This window comes from Ictidomys tridecemlineatus, chromosome 13, assembly GCF_052094955.1.
Source record: "Ictidomys tridecemlineatus isolate mIctTri1 chromosome 13, mIctTri1.hap1, whole genome shotgun sequence".
Lineage (NCBI taxonomy): Eukaryota > Metazoa > Chordata > Mammalia > Rodentia > Sciuridae > Ictidomys > Ictidomys tridecemlineatus.
In genome coordinates this window covers 93,257,601-93,274,458 of record NC_135489.1, presented here as the reverse complement: position 1 = coordinate 93,274,458, position 16,858 = coordinate 93,257,601, and the positions used below count along the sequence as shown (strand labels likewise).

Here is a 16,858-nt window from a genome sequence, read left to right as displayed (position 1 = left end):
AAATGAAAGAGAATCTAGAAGAATATAATGGAGAGTGCTTGGCTGTGAATTCTCCAGTCAGAGGAAGCCAAGGCCACCACTAATCAAAGGAGCCTAAGAACCTGCTGGCTCTTAAGGCATTTTTGTTTGCAGAGTGTTAAGTCAAATCTCTGGAGAACAAAACAGGTCTGAAATAAAAGGATCCACTGAGACTTACAGATGCCAGCTGGGAAAAGGGCCAGGTGATGGGACAAGTCCCACAACCACCAGCAGCAAGGCTGGATAGCAGCTGGGGGAAGGCTGCAGGCCCTAAGAGCCAAGAGCATTGTCAGAACGGAGAGTGGAGGAAGAAGCATGAATGGTTTACCCTGGACCTCCACTGGCTACAGCCAAGAGGGGCGGGTCACTGAAGGAGGACTCCTGGGGTAGGGGGAGAGTCCCTCCGGAGGTCCTTGTTGCAGTTGGGTTGGCAGGAGTGAACAGTCTGCAAAGTTTAATATAAGCAGGGCACAATGGCACCTGTGGTCAACCGTGAGTTGTAAGTCAGCATCCACGCAGGAGTGTGACAGTCATTTATTGGTTTGCCCTGAAGCTGCTAGCTAATTAACTTCCATTTTTCTTCTCCCCCTCCATCTTCTGACCCTTGTAATTAAATTGAGGACATTTCAGATTTTTTTAATTGTGACACACTTCAGAAGGTACGCTCACAACCACCAAGGAGAGCAGGCCCATGTTGGTCTTTTGCGGGGAAAACTGATACAGCTCCCCTCATCCCAGAGGTGGCAGGACCCTCTCTTCTCTTTATGATTTGGTTATCGTTGGTCCAAACCCACAAGGGTCCCCTTCTCTCCTGCTGTCTGTTTTCCATATCCCTGTTTCAGCGTAGATCCTAAGGTTTAAATTACCTTGACTGCTAGACGCCAGTGCCCCATCTGCCAATCTAGTGGGTGGCCATAGCGAGTGGCAAGCTTTGACCACCAGGAGGCGCCCAAAACCAGTGGAGGCAGAAATTGTGCATTTGTCTGAAACAAGGTCTCCCTTGAATCACATCTCTGAGTGTAACAGGGAGGTGGTCAAAGACTTATTACTGTCACACACACACACACACACACACACACACACACACACACACACTCATACACACACGTCATGTTTGGATTTATACCCATCCTATATTGTCTCTCGAAATTTCACAAAAATGATAAGGTCAGGTACTTGGGAAGCCCACTTTTGCAGATGAAGCTGGAGGTCAGGGCAGGTGTTAACCTGGAAGGCTTCGGAGCAGGCTCAGATAAATGGGGTTGAAAGAAGCAATCCTTGGGGTTAGGGTTGCCATAAAAAATACAATGAAATACACAGCAATATTTGGGACATACTTACACTAAAATCTATATACATTGGTTATTTATCTGAAATTCAAATTTAGCTGTCTTGACCTAGAAAAGTTTTTTAAAAAATCTCGGGTCAGCTGTATTGAAGTCACAGGAATTGATGTTGCAAGAATCTGGGCTAGGGATGAAGAAGTGAGCAAGTTAATAAAGTTCCTTACCGTATTGCCCCAGATTCATGGGAAGGATGTTTAGGGTTTGCATATCATGATTGCCTGAAGAGTTCCATTTTAACACATTGGGCTTTATGAGCCTCGTAGTACCTGTTGCACATTACCATTCTGCATTGTGTCAATTTTTTGCATTAAAATCTCTCCAACTGCAGTAATTTCTGGAGACAGTGTGTGTGTGTGTGTGCGTGTGTGTGTGTGTGTGTGTAGGTGTGTGTGTTAGAGGATGTCCATGACATTTTATCTTTGCACACTTGAAAAGTATCTTTGCATACTTGAAAATTGCCAGGCACATATCTGAGTGCACTGATTTGGGGAAAAAAATCAATTAGCACATTTAGTAATTAACCATAAACTTGATATCAGAGGGCAGCGCTGGGCTACGTGAACAGTATTCCATGAAGATCTGCCCTCTGTTGTTCTCTCTGCGCTGAAACTTCTCTCAGGGAATTGCTCCCCCTGAGGTCCCGGTTTCAACAGTAGCAAAGACAAATCGTAGGTGTCCAGAGATGGCCTGGAGGAGGATAGGGGATTTGGAAATCTGTTTGTGTGTGGAAAAAAAAAAAGAGAGAGAGAGAGAGAAATGAAGAGAGGAGTTAGGTCACCAGGGACTGTGACATTTCCCAGCCATGCCAAGCTCATTCTGACTCTGGTTCCAGATGTTCCGTTTTAACCATTCAAGTTGCCCAGTTATTTACCACGCATACGATGAAAGTATAATTCTTCATCATAATTAATGAGAATGCCTGCATTTATATGATTCTCCATGGGAAGATGGAAAATCCTCTGTTATGGCTTCGTCAGAGGATGGAGGTCAAAAGTGCAAGAACAACACAGCTCTGCGGGGGGGGGGGGGGATCCCACCTGTTTTTTATTTGTCCCTCAAGGAACAGTCTTACCCTGACTCTCTTCTCCTCTTGCTGAGCTCAGCTCCCAGTGAATCTGTGGCTTCCAAGTTTAGACCCTGCTTTACCTCCCACTGCAACTTTTCTGGCAACTGAAAGGCTTTTAGCCAGCAGCTGTGTCGCATGCCTGTCATCCCAGCAGCTGGGGAGGCTGAGGCAGGAGGATCATGAGCTCAAAGCCAGCCTCTGCAAAAGTGAGGTGCGAAGCAACTCAGTAAGACCGTGTCTCTAAATAAAATACAAAACAGGGCTGAGGATGTGGCTCAGTGGTTGAGTGCCCCAGAGTTCAATCCCTAGTACCCCCAATTTTAGACTGATGTGTGCATCAGTCTAAAATTTAGTGGTTTTTTTATTTATTTAGTTTCTTAAAATGCTTTATCATGTTTTTGTTCATTTTAAAAACAAGAAATGGAAATATAACAGAGTAATGGCGTGAATGTCACAAAAGAAGACTTAAGATCCAAGATGAGATTTTCCTTCCTCTTTGCCACAAGGGGCCACAGGAGACTATTTGTGGCAGAAGTGCACAATCCCTGGGTCCCACCCCCAGACGTTGCCAACATGTCATCAGATGTCACACAAGTGACAACGCTGGGAAACTGGGCGTGTCATGGTGGTGACTAAAGGTGACCACCACGAATTTGGTAAGAATGAAAACATAAAGATATCAGGGAAAGTTAGGAGACCCAAGCGTCAGGAATAAATAGCAAAATAGAAAGGCAGATCATTGTGTGTCTCTAATCCATCAAATGAAAATTTAAGACAGGTCTCAGGGCAGCTTCTTTCACTCCAGCAACGTTCATTTGACTTAGAACTGGTTTCTCGGCCGCATTCCTATTGACAATTTGCTGTGAGGGCCTGGCTGTCCCCAGCGTCGTAGGATTTTTGCAGGATCCCTAACTTGTTCTGACACGGGAGCGGCTCTCCCTCAGGTATGGCAACCCAAAGCACTTAAAGACATTGGCAAATGTCCCCCAGAGATGGCTGCAGGGGAACAAATAGCCCCTGGTTGAAAATTGACTTAGAGGTTCTGGTGAAAAAAGTTGGCCCGGGCCACCAAGGTTTCTGATCCCAAGGAGCCAGAGGCTGGCCAAATGCCTGCAGCCTCCTGGAGGCCAAACTGAAAAGGGCTTCCCTTCCATTCTGGGACTGTTCAGAAAGTAAAGGAGGTTGGCTGCAACAGAAGAGAGAGAGAGCCAGAAAGATAAGGCAAGAGGAGAATTAAGCCTGAAAACCCCTGTCGGTCTGGATGAAGAGCCAAGCAGGTAGGGCGGGGACACCGAGGGGTGCATGAGAAGCAGTGGCGGGTTTGCCACCGCGGGAATATGGCTGGCACCAATTGAGCAGGGTTTCATGGAAAGGTGCAGGCACAGCTCAGAATGAGTGCTTTGTGCAAGCTGAGGACCTCACCAAAGTCGCCTTCAAAGTCATAACTGCAAACGGATACAGCAGCTCTACATGTGTGTGTGTGCACCCACCCACACCCACCCACACACGTATGTACATGCACACACCTTCAGGGAGAAGGAGGAAGGCACATGTGCATATGTATACAACAGGAATTGGTTCACAGGACTGTGAAGGCCAGGAAGTCATCATCTGCCATCTGCAAGCTGAGGACGCCAGAGAACAGGTGGGACAGCTCAGCCTGAGACCCAAGGCCCGGGACCAGCAGCACTGAGGAAGGACATCAGGAGGAGATGCTGTGCAGGCTGCTCAAACGGGGACAAAGGATCTGCCTCTCCGCCACCTTTTTGTTCTACAAGCCCCGCAGGGTTGGGTGACGTGGGCACATCTTGGTGGGAGTGAGTCCTTTTCACTCAGTCTGCCAATCCAGATGCTCATCTCTACGGGGACACGGCTCTGGAACAACCTGGTGGCCTCCAGGTGCCCTGAGCCCAAGCAAAGAGGTGGACAGATCCAGGGTGGCTCAGAGCGCAATGTATTAGGGACTTGCTTGCAGAAGCCTGGTCCCGGGCAGCAGCAAGACCAAATGGAGCCCTGCAATTTGGGTCACCTGGTGGTCGCAGCTAATATGCAAGAGCCAGGCACCGTCCAGGTCCTAAGACTCCACATTCCACTCCAGTGGTCTGTTCTGCTTACAATACACTGGGAAGCCCCGAGGGGAGGACCAACTGGGCTCCCCGTGGCCACCACAGGGGCTATGACTCAGGATGGCCCCACTCACGTCAGCCCAGTCCACACAAACACCGTCACGCACACCCTTCCGCCCAGTCGGGCTGACCCATAAAACTGCATCACGAGGAAAAAGAACAGCACAGGCCAGACCTTCCCAGAGGGGGAGAAATTCTATTTCCCGGTGGGCGACAGAACTATTCAAAGTAGATTAAGCTACTTATGTGTGATGTAGAACATCAGCCAAGGTTCTGTCGAGTTTCATAATAAGCCAAGAAACCAAATGAAGAGGTCAGAAAGTTTCCTGTGAACTAGGTTTGGTGGAACTTGCCTTCACCATGCGCTCTGGGCCTCCTCATAAGGAACTTGGTCACAGGACCACAGAGCGCAAGACCAATGTTGGGAATTGTTTGCCTTTAAAATACCAAATCAAATTAGCTTGAAAGTAATTGCACTTCATAAACCATCCTGCTTCTCTCCCCATGACGTGCAGATAGATGATATTACCGTTAAAGAAAATGGAACGCAACTGCGAGAAAAACCTTGATGGAACCAAGCGAGGCGGTGGAAATTCCCTCATTCCTCTTCCACATATTTCATTTAATGTCCTTGTGGTATTCACACTGCCGTCCTCTAACGTCATTTTGTTTCATAATCAGGACGATCAGTGATAAATTGGCATATTTAATTATGATGAGTATTGTAGGCAAATCTTTCCACTTCAATAAAAAAATTTAATTTTCTCTTTTAGCAAACAAAGGATGTTCCTCCTAATGATACCAATAACTATACTTCTTATTAAGCAATTTTAACCCTCTTGTGTTTTCTAAAGACTCCACTTTGGTATTGACAGATGGTGGATACAGAGGGCTGGCTGGAGACCCAGCGGGTGTGTTGGCCTCCGCCCCTGGTCATGCTCAGAGGTGTCCTGCTGTCTTTTGTGGCCTCTGTGACTGCTTGGCAATTGCAGGCCCTGTGAGGGCAGGGCGTGCGATGGAGCCCACTCACCGGTCCTCGTTGATCCAGCCACACTGGCAAAGCCGGCCACAGCCCTCACCCGGGATTTTTGTTTTTTTTCATCTTGGAAACTAGAAAAGGTTTTGCTTCCTCAAAATAAAAATAAAAAGGGCTAGAGATGTAGCTCAGTGTAAAAGGCCCCTGGGTTCAATACCCAGTATAAAACATAAATGTGAATAACACTTGAAAAATGGAATACACTGGATACTGATGTCCTAAAGGGAGGTGCTGTGTATTCACCTCCTAGGGTTTCCATAACCTGCTCTCATAAACTGGGTAGCACGAAACAAGGTCAGTTTATTATCTCCAGTTCCAGGAGACTGAGGGCGGAACCAGGCTGGTGGGAAATCCTCCTTTACTCTCTCCCAGCTTCTGGGGGTGGCTCGAAATCCCTGGTTTCTGGTTGTCTCCTCTCAATTTCTACCCCCATGGTGACATGGCTGCTTCCCTGTGCACCTGTGTGTCTCCGTCTCGATCTCACTCTCCTGGGAAGGACAAGAGTCCTTTTATTTAAAAAACCCACCATAATCCAATACGTCCTTCTCTTAACCTCACCACGTCGACAAAGGCTGTTTCTTTTTAAATCCAAGTAACAAATTCTCATCTACAGCACAATTTTTCTACTTACTTTTTAGTAGTTTTGACAGTGTTACTTTTGAGCATATTTTAAAGGCATCCACAAAAGTTGATATATTGAGAATAAAATCCACACAGTAAAACAACAGGCTTTCAGATGCTCAGAGTCACGCACACAGACCCGGCCTTGTCGGGGGTATCACCAGGTCCCTTGCCAGTTCAAGAATTCACCAGCAAACATCAATTCTCCTATTCCTCACTCCTCTAAATTCACCAAAATCCAAGGGCTCTAAACATACACACAAAATAAAGGGGTTTTTTTGGTACCGGGGGGTTGAACCCAGGGACACTTAACCACTGAGTCACATTCCCAGGCTTTTTGTGTGTTTTATTTAGAGACAGGGTCTCACTGAGTTGCATAGGGTCTCACTAAGTTGCTGAGGCTGGCTTTGAACTCACAATCTTCCTGCAAAACCCTCATGAGCCACTGGGATTACAGGCATGGGCCTCCATGCCCAGCAAAATAAACCCTCTTTTAAACCTACATCAGTACAAGATGTGAATTAATAAGCTCGTCATTAACCCAACAATTGCACTGAGCAAATTCATTGCTAGAAAACAAGCAATATTGGCACCTCCAGGTAAGTTTCTGTCGTTTCTTATACCCACAACAAGAGTGGTTAACCCACAAAGCAGTTAATCTTGCATTAATGCAAGACACTGATGGAAAATCAAAAATAACATGTAAATACCATTCCACTGAGTCTGAATACAGCCCATGAGTTACAGACACACAAGTTTCTGCCTGTCCAACAATGCTTTAAATATTTTTTCTATTTAAAAAGAAAAGCATAATAGGAGATGCAGAAAAAAGGCAGAAATGTGAAGGTGTACATCTAGTTCCACAATTTAAAATTGATATCAAACTGATACTATAAGCTAAGTGACAGGACTTAACCCTTGGGCATCTGACAGACAATATGACTCTTCACTGTGATTCAATGTTCTTGAGAAGCTTCCAGCAGATGGCCAACCCAAGAACACTAGCAAAAGATAGCAGAGTACTCATCCCCTGTTCAAAGAGACCCCGAAGAAAACACGGCACAGGCAGAGAGAAAAGTTGGACCTTTTCTGTTTGTTTGTTTTTGTATCAGGGATTGAACTGAGGGGCACTTAACCACTGAGCCACATCCCCAGCCCTTTTTATTTCTTTGTGACAGGGTCTTGCCAGGTTGCTTAGGGCCTTGCTAAATTGCTGAGGCTGGCCTTGAACTTGTGATCCTCCTGCCTCAGCCTCCTGAGCCACAGGGATCACAGGCGTGGGCCACTACTCTCAGCAAAAGTTGGATCTTTTGAAAAAGATAGTGATACCAAGATACTCTTCCGAACTCTGTCAAGTACATGGCCCAAAGCAGCACTTCCTTCAGAGGTCACATGTGGAATGCTGACTGCCTGCTGCAAAAATCCACATGAATGAGGAGTGGCAGAGATGCGCCTCAACAGATGATTTTTTTAAAACAATACCTTTATTTCACTTATTCTTATGTGGTGCTGAGGATCAAACCCAGGGTCTCCAACATGCGAGGCGAGTACTCTACCACTGAGCCACAGCCCCAGCCCCAGTTTTTTTAATTTACAGAAAAATACACTGAAGTTTCCATTTAAACATCAACCACATTATGCCAAAATGAAACATGGTAAAAAGTCGTGTGAGTTCTGTTCATGATTCTTTACACAGTGAATGGGAAAGTGTTAGAAACAACTTTTTCTTCTTAAAAAGGAAGTTTTGTTATTGCACTGACTTTTACAACCTGACCTACTAATTTAGAAAAATCATGTCATAAAATCTATAAAATTAAAGTACAACATTCTGGCTTGTAAGCCTCCGTTGGCCAGAGTCTTTCATGGTAGTGGAACAGAATGAATAATTGATTCACTACTTTATTTGTTTGCTGCAAGGGGGGAAATGCCAGAACTCAGCTTTTACACTTTCACTATGATTATGGTCAAAAACCAAAAAGAAAGTTGGTACAGTTGCTTCTCTCTCTCTCTCTCTCTCTGTCTCTCTCTCTCTCTCTCTCTCTCTCTCTTTCCTCCTGGGTAATTTTCAGCTCTGACCCTTCCCCCAAGTGCCACAGTTGAGGTAGTACTGATTTGGAGACCTCCTACAGGCTGGTGACAAACGTCAGGTAGAGTCCCAGGACTGCAGTATAGGTCCTCCCAAATGGCTACTAAGGCACTGGGGGCTGGGGCCACCCACAGGTGCCCGATGGCCTGGGCGAAGGGGATGACATCTTCTCTCTTGAAGAACACAACTCCCAACCAATACATGAAGCCCGCACAGGCAGGACCTGACATCGTGGATGTGACCCATCGGTGTCACCAAGCCTGCAGGAAGTCCCGCTGGGAGATGGAAGAAGAGCTCAAGCCTGAACCTTTTCACGGTAGAGAGGGGGTTCCTCCAGCCCCTGTGAACCAAAGGGACGTCAGGGCTCCGAGTTCCCTGGAGGTTGAGCCCGGGAGCAGGGGAAGCCCGTGAAGGAGGTGACCGAGATGACGGTTCCCCCCCACTTGGACAAGCAATGTGCCACCCACGCGCTGAAGACAAGCATGGAGACCGGAGGGCGCAGAGGCCGGTGCCCACACACCTGCGCTGACCTTTTCCCAGCGGTCGTCAGACAGCAGACGGAGGACACACTGCCCACCACCACGGAACTGTGCACCACTCACAGAGGGGACAGCTAGCCGCAGGCTCACAGGGGCCATTGGCTGGGGCCCTGCGGTCCATGAGATGCTGGAATCGATTCCTGAACAGCACTGATCCCCGTTTCTCCCTGCGCGGCTGGAGCTGAACCTGGGGATGCGGCCCTCACCCACTTGGGCTGCTCTGGAGCCTCCTGCGGGCCCCGCTGAGCCGCTGGGCCCAGTGGACCACACATCAGGACAGGGCAGGGGCCAGCCCTGTCATCTGGGGACAGGGGGTGGCCGCTTAAAAGGCCCCCAGTGCCACCTGCCTCCCCCCCAGACCCTATTTTTATATAAAGTCACCATCCCAGGTTTGAGGTTCTCTGTGTATTTCAAGGGATAACACTGAGATTTGGACCTGGCTGAGTCCAGACCTGGTGGAGAACCGCGATTAGAGTCGCGAGGCAGACCTGCCTTTCCACTCAGTAATAAGCTGCGCCCCAACTTACACCCCCCGCCTCACGGGAGTCAACCCACCTACCTCCTGGGACAAACATGATGCTTTAGGGACTTGGCAGAAAATTATGGTAGTGATTATGTCAGGTACGTTCTAAGAAAGTCAGCCGAGTACAATGGACAAGAGAAAGGAACATGCACAGAGAGACCACACTACTCATGCCCAAGACCATGGAAGGACAATCGTGCAATGACCAAGCAAGGGACAGCTGGGAAGGTAAGTGGACCGCACTCCCTGAAGCAAAGGCCAAAGGGCAGAAAACACCAGGACGGATCCAGAACCCAGTTAGGGTTTTAGTACTGTTCCTAGCTGTGCAGGCTTGAGATTACAGGCTATCAAAGATTCCCTCTCTTCCTCTTATCTTAATTTCTGAGGCAGAAGCGCACTTCTCTCCTCACTGATGTTGAGGACAAACTGGGTGACTTGCTTTGGCCAATGAGAATTGGCAGAACTTACGCACTTGAACACTGACCTTGACCTTTGTGCTTCTGCCATTGTCCTTAAAAATGCTGCCACACAAGAACAAGCAGACTTGAAACCCAACAGCACCCTGGAGCCAAGCCCAGCCCTGCCATGATCCACTGAACCCAAGGCAAACTGCAGATATGTGAGCAAGAAATAAATAAATCAGCCTCCACCTGCAGCCTCCTGGGGAGGAAGACCCTCTCAAGCTCCTTTCTCCCTTGGTACTCTCCAAAACCCAACTCTATTCTCCCATGTTCTTTTTAATCCTCTCTTGTTGATCCCCTATAGTATTTAATTATCACTTACATTGATTTTCTTGTCCAAATGACTATGTATTTCTGATTCCTCCATTAGAAATTGATGCGAGACTTTACGAAGGGAATACTGATTCTGTTGGTGAAAGTGAATATTTGGGGGGAATCTGCACAATTTATTTCATCTTGTTCAAACGTTTTAGCCTTAGAAAGCTAATTTCAAGCTCATTAATTTCAACTATATTTTCTTTCAAACAGACACCAGCCTACACATTCGGAGGGTTTCGTGATCCCAGACTTTATTTAATTAATAAACTCCATGGGACTTAACATATCCAGCTACTGCTGAAATGACTGGTTCAGAGCACAGTGTGGAAAAACCTGTGAACACGGAGTGCGTTAATCTGAGGAGAAGAGAAGAGTTCTCTTGACTTCTGTAGTGTTATTTCGCTCGCATGATAACCAGTTTATCATGTAAACACATATAAACAAACAAGTTTGCAAGATGAAGCTTTTGCTGTCATGGGGGGAGGGCTCCCGATTAATTTGTTCAGAATCCCCCACTCGTGAGCATTACTAGAACGGTAACTGCACACGACAGAGTCTCAGTAAATACTTGTGAAATAGATGTAAAACGCAGAAGACGACAGGATGAATCTTAGAAATTATCAGATGGGTGGAAAGCTTGGTCTGAGGTCTCGGCATTGGAGTAGCAGATGGGTACTATATATTGCTAATTTCAAGGTGACTGACATTTATGAAGACTTCCAGGTACCTGCACCATGTCACATTATTGAATCGTCCCTGAAATCTGATGGAATTTAGCCTGATGTTATTGCCAGTTTAAGATGAGGAAATGGAGGCTGCCTTCCCTGACTGAGTTCAGAAACTGTAAGTGACAACTTCCGGCCACCGGAATCAAAAGCCAAACTCTCTGCCACCACACTCAGGCAAATTATGCAAGAATAAACCACGGCCCAAGTCCATGAAAAGAGCAATCTTGACGGCCAGGGAATGCTCTCAGATCGGGCGCTCAGGTGTGCCAGATTGCACACAAAAGCACCTCCTTCCCACCCACACCAGACTTTGTGGGCACCCTCCTCGCCTGAGAGCTTGCCTCCAGCGATTAAAGTTACCAAGGAGAATATCAGGACAGACACGGAGCACTGGAAACTCAATTGGTGGTGAGCTGCTGCGTAGCAGGAATTGCAACCTAATCACATTCAACCCCTCGGTGGGGAAGGAAAAGCCAAAGCACTCCATCTTACCAATATTCAATTTTAGAGTAGATGACTGTGATACAACGCAGACCTGATTTAATCACTAAATAAAGGGGCAGCTTTGAAACACAGTCGAGACCTCATCTTTAAAGATGGCATTTGATATTCAGGATGCGGTGGGAAAATATGAACCTGCTTAAGACAAATTGAAAATCTCGGCAGAGAAATTAGAAGCCTTGGCAAAGAAATGGAGTATCAAAGAAAAGCGGAGTGAAAATTGTAAACCCCAAACGTGATAACCAAAGACAAACTCGATAGGATCAACAGCAGAAAGGGGAGGACAGAGCAAAGAATCAGTGACCTTGAAGGTAGAAAAATCGGAATTATCAAACTGAAGAGCCAGGAGCCAATAAACTGGGAAAAAAGTGGAACAAAGACACAGGAAATTGTGGGTTTGGAAGAAAAGATCTAACATTTCTCTCAGCAGGGATCCCAAAGGAGTATTGAAAGATAGTGGGGTGGAAAAGTATTGGGAGGATTAAAAGCAGAATTTTTCCCAAATGAGACAAACGACATAAACCTACAGATTTGATAAGCTGAGCCAACCCCAAACAAGATGAAGAAATAAAAAAAATTCAAGTCAAGACATCTCATCAGCAAAATTCTGAAAAGTAAAGATAAAGAATAAATTCTCAGAAGCAGCAAGAGAGAAATCACATTTTAGCTGCTGGTGAAAAACAAACTGAATGATGCCTGGAATTCTCACGGAATCGCCATGGAGTTCCAAATAGCCAAAACAACCTAGAAGAAAGAAGAAGAAAGTTCAAATTATCTGTTTACAGCTTTAAAACGTCACACAAAACTGCAGTAATTAGAACCGCATTGCAAGAAGTCATCTGGCTTGGAAGCCAGGGGGAGAACAGCCATGGGAACTTCAATGGCCCTCCCAGGGGACAGACCGCCCCATGCACATGACCTTCCTCTCTGCTCTGCCAGAAGGGTCCCTCACAGTAACACTGGAGAACCCCATTCCCACCACCCGCGTGCCATGTGGGCGGTACAGTATGGTCCTGGCATGAGAACAGGCAGACAAACCATGGAACAGGACAGAGAGCTACAAACAAACTCGCTCCATATGATCAATGGACTGCAACAAGGAGTCCAAGACCACTCCAAAGTAGAAGGGAGGTAAATAAGATCTAAGAATGTTCCAGGACCTTTGGATTATTTGGCATGAAGTAAAAATACAAATTAACCGTAGACTCTAATCAATTAAGTGTGATGCTTACTGTGTGTCAGCTGAACTGGGCCACAGCACACCCAGGTATTTGGTCAAATGTTATTTTGGGTGCGTCTGTGAAGGTGTCTGTGGATGTGATTAACATTTGAATCGACAGACCCAGGGAAGTAGATCACCCTCCCTCATGTGGGTGAGCCTCAACTCATCAGCTGACGGCCTGATGGGACCAAAAGGCAGACCCTTCTTTCGGTGAGGGACCTTCTACCCATCTGATGACCCAGGGAGGTGACCTCTCCCTGCCTTCACGCTTGAACTGAGAAGCGGCTCTTCTATGGGGGTGAGGCTTCCGGCTTTCACACTGGAATTTACACCATCCACTGACCTGGTCTTGGGCCTTCAGACTCAGACAGGAACTACGTGTCGGTTCCCCTGGGCCTCCACCTGGCCTCCAGCAGATCTTGAGACCTCTCAGCCTCCATAACCACGTGAGCCAGTTCCCCAGAAGAAACATGTCTGTCTGTCTGTCTGTGTCTGTCTGTCTGTGTCCCTGTTGGTTCTGTTTCCCTGGAAACATGGATACAATGTTATGAAAAGAAAAATGAATGTACAACATCCAAATTAAAAGGGGTAATTAGATGGGGAAATGTAAATAAGGGAAGAGAAGAGAAGGGAAGGGAAATTGCCACACGGAGAAGCTGTGAACACAGGATGGTAGAGGGACACCTATCTCCACACTTCAGTCATTGTCTTCAATAACAAGACAATTATGAAATGAAGCAATTAAGCCGATGCTTTAAATAAAGCATTCGATGAAAAAATCAAAAATTTAATTTAAATTTAAAAATTAAAAAAAATAAATGAAACATTTGTCTAAATAACATTTAGCTGAACAGCATTTATTTAAAGTGAAAATGAGCAAACTCTCACAACCCAACACAGAACCCCACTCACTGCTGCGTACAGAAGATGGAGAAGAGACATTGGAACACAGAAGAGCCGATGATTTAAAACACAAGGAAACACACCAGTAAGCTGGTCTAGAAAAGAAAAAACAAAAAAACAAAAAGGAAGATAACCAAAAACGTTGGTGTGAATAGGTTATTATCAGGAAGACAAAGCAATTACTATTATCAATTAATTTCACCTATGCACCTAAATTACCTAACCTCAAAACTTATAAATAAAAAAAAATCCCCAGAACTATGAGAAAAAGCTTCCTTGGTGATTATTTTTCTTTTTAACACATTTTTATCATAATTAATAGAAGAAACTAGGTGTAGATTTATAAGATTTGAACAACACGAAACTGACCCAGACACATGCTGCCAAAAGAGACATCATTTTCCAACACGGGCAGAGCCATTATGAAAAGAAAATATGTCTCGACAAATTTCAAATGATGAAAAATCTGCTGATATTCTCTGACAAGGGGCCAATTAATCTCGAAAGCGATAAAACTACACAAAGATACCCACAGAAAATTTTGAATATTAATAAACATATGTTCCAGTGCCCCACAGGCCAAAAAGGAATCTAAAAACTAGAAGATAAACAGATATTAATTCGAAAATGTAATTCAAAACTTTTGTGGTAAAGTGAGCACAGCACATTTCTTTAGTAAAATAATTGATAGTAATAATCACCTCTGAGAGACTAGCCAAATGAATCCATCAAATAAATGTAACAAAAGGCATTTGGATTGAAAAAAGAAGTAAAGCCATATTTGCAGATCATATGATCTGGTATACCAAAAATCTAGAAGAATCCACTAGGAAACTATTAGAGTTAATAAACAAGTCAACACAGAGGATGGAAAAATGAATATTACAAACCAACTGCATTCCTGTGTCGTAGCAATGAACAAATGGTGAATGAGACAAAGAAAATAATTTCATTTAAAATAAGATTAAAAAACCCACTCAGCTGTGGCTTTAACAAAGGAATTGCAAGATTTGTGTGCTTGAAAACAACAAGCCATTACTGAAAGAAATTAAATAAGATCTAAATAAATAAGATCCCAGGCTTACTGGCTGAAAGAGCTAATATTATTTAACGACAAAAAGTATTCTCCAAACAATCTACAAATCCAACACATTTTCTTTCAAGATCCCAACTGGATTGTTTGCATAATTGACAAACTGATCTTAAAATTCATATAAAATGATAAGGCCCGAGAATAGCCAAAACCATCTAGAACAGAGTTGGAGAACTCACACTTCCTGATTTTCAAAACATAACACATTGTTCATATTAGCCCAAAGGGGACCCAACCCACAGGTCCAAAAACTGATGAATGGGTAACTAAAATGTAGTATATTCATACAATGGAATGTTAAGCAACCCTGAAAAAGAACTCAGTGTTGACACTACAACATGAGTACGTCTAGAAAGCACTGTAGTAAGTGAGGGAAGCCAGTCACAAAACAGCATGGCTTGCATGATTCCAGTGAATGATATGAAAGGTCCAGAATGAGCAGGCAGAGGAGTATCCACTGTGGGGTTCGGCCAGGGGCGGGGCAAAGGATAGGCAGTGACTGCTAAGGGGTAAGGTGTTTCTTTTAGAGATGAAAATATTCTAAAATTAGATGGTGGTGATAGTTTCAAAACTCTATGAGTTTGCTTCAAACATGTTAAATTATTCACTTTAAAGGGTGAATATTATGAAATGGAAAATCATGTGCCAATAAAACAGCTTTTAAAAACTCTCATAGAATGTGCTCTCCAAACACTCAGTCCTTGGGCAGGAACCGTGTGAGTTTAACATAGGATTACGCGGGCTCAGAGAAAGCCACCAGACGGTCATCACGGACCGTCGACGTCATTTACTCCAGAAGGATGTAAAAAGGAGAAATGGGATAGAAGAGGGATGGAAAGTACTTTTTAAAAGTCATGCAGAAAAGAAAGCACAGAGAATGCAAACTGAAGGTGAAGAGTATAAATTCTCACATAGAATCTTACTGCAAAGGTGTAAAAATGTACAGAAATAAGAAGCATACAGCCATGGCCTGGCGACACAGCCCTCTAGCGAGGTGGCCGGTTCTGTTGGTTTAGACCCCACGACCAACCTGATGTGGAACTGGGATCCACTCCTCCATTCATCCAGGTCTCGGGTGGGAGGTAGACAGCACCGAGCTTCTTCCCTCCCCTGAGAAGGGTCACGTGGGTTCCCCAGAGCAGAGGAAGCTGGCCTTGAATTCCACTCTCTCTCTCTCGAAATGACAATTAGGGATTGTCTTTGCAAAAACACGCGTTACATCCACAAGGACAAGAGAAAACAGGAGCAGGGAGGTCTGGAGAACAGACAGCTCCCTGCCACTCCCTTAGGTTACCCCAGGCCTGGAAAATGCCAGAAGGGACATGAATGAGACCAAATGCTCCCGCCCACAGTTCAGGAAGGAGTGACCTCAGGTGCCCCTGAACTTGGCACTCAAAGCAGAAGTCAGGTGCAGCACAAGTCTCACCGCCAGGTCCCCTTCCCAACCCTACGCAGCCAGGCAGGTGCCTCCCGAGCGTGCATCCCACCTCACGGCCCCACTTCTCTCTGCCAAGGTGTTTGCTGAAGTTTCTCCGGACGCCTGCAAAACCCGACACCACACTCAGACCTGCAGAGCCGGGAAGTGGGAGGGTGCGGCTCCCCAGGGACAACCTGCATCCAGCGGAGAGCAGGAACCCTTAAGTGGACAATCCCCAAACACATTCCATGCAGCTTCTCCGTAAGGTCCTGGCAGTAATCAAACCCCATTCACCAAAGTGATCCTTCATCCAGTTTTTAGGGGGGAGGGGTACCAGGAATTGAACTCAACCAGTGGGGCACGTGCCCAGCCCTATTTTGTATTTTCTTTAGAGACAGGGTCTCACTGAGTTGCTTAGTGCCTCAATGTTGCTGAGGCTGGCTTTGAACTCATGATCCTCCTGCCTTATCCTCCTCAGCTGCTGGGATGACAGGTGTCGGCCATTGCACCCAGCTTCCTTTATCCATTTTCAAACTGGCTTTTCTTTCTCCCATGCTCTGCGGGCCGCTCATTAGTGCTTCCTAAAATCTCTTCCCAAACACCTTAGATGTATGCAGACCTTTGTACTAGGTTCTGTTTTTAGAGAAAAATCACGCTAAAAACTAATTTCATTTGAATACTGGTAATAAGTACCTAGAAAACAAAATATAGAGACGAAAAGGGGCAATCGTGAATTCCACAGAAAGGAGAATGTTCTGGAGAGACTGATCAGAACATAGCACATGGCTAAGCTTAGAATGGCCATGAGCACTCACTACAGCACGGCTTTCAATACCAATCCAACCACATCGTGT

At 45.5% G+C, this 16,858-nt stretch overlaps 1 long non-coding RNA gene across 4 annotated transcripts in view; it reads right to left on the bottom strand.

Annotated features, from left to right (window-relative positions):
- LOC144370007 (uncharacterized) overlaps positions 1-16,858 on the bottom strand; it is a 138,848-nt gene that overhangs the window by 39,987 nt on the left and 82,003 nt on the right. For 2 of the 4 annotated variants that reach the window (XR_013429913.1, XR_013429911.1), the window contains exons 2-4: positions 13,504-13,589; positions 12,935-13,116; positions 10,370-12,113 (exon numbers count right to left, since the gene is read on the bottom strand). This is a non-coding gene — a long non-coding RNA (uncharacterized LOC144370007). Of the gene's footprint in view, positions 1-839; positions 2,079-10,369; positions 12,114-12,934; positions 13,117-13,503; positions 13,590-16,858 lie in introns of those variants that run through there. The other 2 variants (XR_013429914.1, XR_013429912.1) reach the window with 2 other exon arrangements.